Source organism: Triticum dicoccoides, chromosome 6A (assembly GCF_002162155.2).
Source record: "Triticum dicoccoides isolate Atlit2015 ecotype Zavitan chromosome 6A, WEW_v2.0, whole genome shotgun sequence".
NCBI classification, from domain to species: Eukaryota; Viridiplantae; Streptophyta; class Magnoliopsida; order Poales; family Poaceae; genus Triticum; species Triticum dicoccoides.
This window is the reverse complement of record NC_041390.1, coordinates 563,894,070-563,898,938: the sequence shown is the minus strand read 5'-3', so window position 1 is coordinate 563,898,938 and position 4,869 is coordinate 563,894,070. Positions and strand designations below refer to the sequence as shown.

The following is a 4,869-nucleotide window of genomic DNA, read 5'->3' as shown; positions in this document are numbered from 1 at the left end:
TCCCGTTATCAATGACATCCTTATGTCCATAGCCAGGAAACCATGACTATCTGTTGATCAACGAGCTAGTCAACTAGAGGCTCACTAGGGACTCATTGTGGTCTATGTATTCACACATGTATTACAATTTCCGGATAATACAATTAGAGCATGAACAATAGACAATTATCATGAACAAGGAAATATAATAATCATTTTATTATTGCCTCTATGGCATATTTCCAACAAGACCACCTAGGAGAGAGGTGGGCCTGGCCCTAGTCGGCGTCCGCGGATACTTAACACGTTTAACAAGATCTTGGTATTTGATCTGAGTCTGGCCACTGGTCTATACACACTAACCATCTACGCGGGGACAGTTATGGGCACTCGACGTCGTGGTATCAGCCGAAGCGTTCGTGACGTCAGCGACTGAGCGGCGCGCGCCGGGTGGACTGGAATGCCTGCTCTTGTATAAGGGAGGCTAGGTCTGCTCACCGGCCGCGTACGCAACGTGCAGGTGTGCAATGGGCGATGGGCCCAGACCCCTGCACCATAGGATTTAGACCGGCATGCTGACCTCTCTGTTGTGGCTAGGTAGGGCTGCGACGTGTTGATCTTCCGAGGCCGGGCATGACCCAGGAAAGTGTGTCCGGCCAAATGGGATCGAGCGTGTTGGGTTATGTGGTGCACCCCTGCAGGGAAGTTAATCTATTCGAATAGCCGTGATCTTCGGTAACAGGACGACTTGGAGTTGTACCTTGACCCTATGACAACTAGAACTGGATACTTAATAAAAACACACCCTTCCAAGTGCCAGATACACCCGGTGGTCGCTCTCTAACAGGGCGACGAGGAGAGGAGCGCCGGGTAGGATTATGCTACACGTTGCTACTTGGTGAACTTACCATCTACTCTCTTCTCCTGCTGCAAGATGGAGGTTACGAGAAGCGTAGTCTTCGATAGGACTAGCTATCCCCCTCTTATTTCGGCATTCTGCAGTTCAGTCCACATATGATATCCTTATTCCATTTGGTACCAATGCATACATATGTAGTGCAGCTCCTTGCTTGCGAGTACTTTGGATGAGTACTCATGGTTGCTTTGCTCCCTCTTTTCCCCCTTTCTATACCCGATTGCTGCGACCAGACGTTGGAGCCCAGGAGCCAGGCGCCACCGTCGACGACTACTACTACTCGGGAGGTGTCTACTACTACGTGCAGCCCGCTGACGACGACCAGGAGTAGTTTAGGAGGATCCCAGGCAGGAGGCCTGTGCCTCTTTCGATCTGTATCCCAGTTTGTGCTAGCCTTCTTAAGGCAAACTTGTTTAACTTATGTCTGTACTCAGATATTATTGCTTCCGCTGACACGTCTATGATCGAGCTCTTGTATTCGAGCCCTCAAGGCCCCTGGCTTGTAATATGATGCTTGTATGACTTATTTTATTTGTAGAGTTGTGTTGTGATATCTTCCCGTGAGTCCCTGATCTTGATCGCACACATTTGCGTGTATGATTAGTGTATGTTTGAATCGGGGGCGTCACAATTGGGGAGAGCGTCAAACGAAGGAATTGCGCCTTGTACACGGTCGACGCCAAGTAAAGACCATCCGTAGAGTGTTTCCATATGATGTCATCTTCGGTGTGCTCATGGAACTGGAAGTCATGAATGAGCATCCAAAGAGTAAAAAATTCACGGACGTGGTGGCCAGTGATAACGGTGTCTCGACTGATCTTCAACATCCAAGCATCCCCCTTGAGAGCGTCCCGCACCTTGCAGTTCTTTCTCCTTGAGGCATCAAAAATGAGAGGCACAATTTCCTTGGGCTTGTGACCAAGTAACCAAGGTGAGTCTCAAAAAGGCGTTTTGGCTTCATTGTCGATGATGATAGTAGTGGAGGCGTAGAAGAAGTCGCGGTCCTCCTCGACGCAAGGGTTTCCTAGACCCACCCATAGTTTGCTCGGCTCCTTTCATTCATACCAAAGCCATCTCAGCCGCAAGGCACGGGCAAAGTTATCGGTGTTGAGGACACCCATGCCTCCATAGCTTGTAGGTCGACATACCACATCCCAGTTGACTTTGCATTTTGCATCGGTAGTTTTCTCTGAGCCAGACCAGAGAAAAGCCCGCTCAATCTTGTTGACGTTGTTGAGGGAGCCTTGCGGGACAATGAGGAGGGTGATGGAGTACACGACCTGGGAGGTGATGACCGACCGAACTAGGGCCGTGCGCCCAATGGTGGTGATATTTTCCCGTCCCAGGTGACCAATTTTCCGGTCGCCTTGTCCTCAAGGTATTGGAAGTCAACTTTCCTCAGCTACCACACTCAAAGCGGAAGATCCAAATATTTGATTGGGAAGGACACCCTTGATGCCGGAATACTATGGAGGATGCGCGTTAAGTCAAGGTTTGCACACCGAATGGGCACCACTGAGCTTTTATGGAAATTAGTGCAGAGACCCGTCACATCACCAAATCCCTTTAAGATGGCCGCTAGGTTGTCAACATCTCTCTTTATTGGTGCCAAAAAATGGCGGCATCATCGGCGTACAGGGAGGTTCTAACCATGGCACCTCGCCCTCGGATCTTATGAAGGATACCCTTACGTGTTGCCGGTTCAAGGATCTTGTGCAGTGGGTCAATTGCAAGGACAAACAGAAGCGGCGAAATAGGGTCTCCTTGGCGAAACCCACGTCCATGCCTGATGGGGGAACCAGGCAGGCCGTTGAGGAGGAACCGCGGGGATGAAGAGTAGAGCAACGCAGCAATCCAATTCCGAAATTTATCTGGAAACCCCATGTGTTGCATTAGGTCCAACACATATTCCCATCTGACGGAGTTGAAGGCCTTTTCGGTGTCAAGCTTGAACAAGAGGGCCAGAGTCTTGCACTTGTGTAGACGGCGAGCGAAGTTCCGAACATACATGAAATTATCATGAATGCTCCTTGTGTTGGAGATCAGGGTGTCCATGTGCGGCGCAAGACGCAGAGATAAAATCTTGGCGATGGCATGAATGAGGGTAATGGACCTATAATCGGAGATGCCCTCGGCACCCTCCTTCTATAATCGGAGATGCTATCATGACGCCTAATGGGCCTATAATCGGAGATGCTATCATGACGCCTATTTTCTGCAACAATAATAATTTTGACTATGCATGGCGAGAGCAACTAGTTAACGAGCGCTCCTTCGGGAACCTCGCAACGATCAGCGCCACTTGGCGCGCTCTCAGCCATTCGCCATGTGTCATGCTCTGGGCGCTTCCTTCAGATTTGTTTTTTTTCGCACGCGTTTTTGGCTTTTTAAATGGTTTTTTTCTAGGTTTTTTTTACATATTGGTTTTCCACCGGTCTTCCTAAACTTTTCAACAAAAAATTGAAAAAAAATATTCACGCGAAAAAACGCGTTTTTTTCCTTTCGTGAGAGGCACGGTTTTGCTTCCACGAGAGGCACGATTTTGCTTTTGCGAGAGTCATGACCGTGCCTCTCGAAAACGAAAAATACACGTTTTCTGTTTTTTTTCTTTCGCGAGAGTCACGGTTTTGCTTCTACGAGAGGCACGATGTGCTTTCGCGAGAGTCATGGTCGTGCCTCTCGGAAACGAAAAAAAACGCATTTTTTTTTCTTTCGCGAGAGTCACGGTTTTGCTTCCGCGAGAGGCATCGTTGTGCTTTCGCGAGAGTCACGGCCATGCCTCTCGGAAAGGAAAAAAATGCATTTTCTATTATTTTGTTCTTTCGTGAGAGTCACGGTTTTGCTTTCGCAAGAGTCACAGTTGTGTTTTCACGAGAGTCACGGCCGTGCCTCCTCGGAAACAAAAAAACGCACGTTTTCTTTTTCTTTTTTCCTTCCGCGAGAGTCACAGTTTTTGTTTCCGCGAAAGGCACGGTTGTGATTTCATGAGAGGCACGGGCGTGCCTCTTTCGAAAAGGGAAAAAAAACCTGTGCTCTCGGTTCGGTTTTTTCGTGAAAAAAAAGTTCGTCAAAACCTATCAACATGGGATCTAGGTTTGAAGATCTCGACATGAGGAATCCAATGGTGAAAGCGGTTCGAGATTTGGACGCACGGTTTGAGAGATAAAACGTTTTGAATAAACAGATCTATAAAAAAACTCCCACGTTGCGACAAGTGGCGCGCTGCATGGGCGCCGCGCGCTGCATGGGCGCCACTTGTCGCAACCATTGGAATTGGAGTGATCTTTGCAACGGGTACTCCTCAATTAGTGATTTCGATGCATGGCGATGCTTCTATGCTTTGAGCGACAGAGTCCTTCGAAAGTACTCACTCTGTAAATGCTTTTATATTTCTTTACGAAGAGAGTATGTCTGCACGTAGTGATATTTGCCCGAACTGTGATAAAGCGACTTTATTTTACCAGTCCACTGAAAGAAATTTAGTCACGTGCCGCCAGTTCAATACAATTATACTTTGTGTATTCAAGAAGAAGAAGAACAGTTTATCTGATGCCACAGAAAGATCTTTGGCCACTATCAACGTCTTTCTCGCATCGGTTCTCCATCGGAGATGGTCATCACATTGAAGTGGAGCAAACTTACAAGCTCAAGGAAGAAAATAGGCATTATTACAGGCAGCTGAAACACCCTACCAGTGTCGGATATCGACTAACAAATCTAAAAGGTGTTCCTGTGACAATGGAAGCCGGGCCTTAAGATACTTGTGCATATACCTCCATTCATCTACATGTTCTATAGCAGACATAGGCCAACCAAACCTGGTTAGCGCCTCTGGCAGTCCTCCACAGGCTTGAGCCATCTGCGCATGATACGAAACTCAGTTAAGTCAAGTTGGTTCACAAAGCAAGCAACACTACCAGAATAACCTTATATGCCTACGGCCTTATCTATGCCGACGGCTGCCGTAGGCATAG

At 47.9% G+C, this 4,869-nt stretch overlaps 1 pseudogene; it reads right to left on the bottom strand.

The window, feature by feature from the left end:
- Positions 1-4,583: 4,583 nt before the first annotated feature.
- The window catches only part of LOC119315983, an 8,380-nt pseudogene continuing 8,094 nt past the window's right edge, over positions 4,584-4,869 (bottom strand).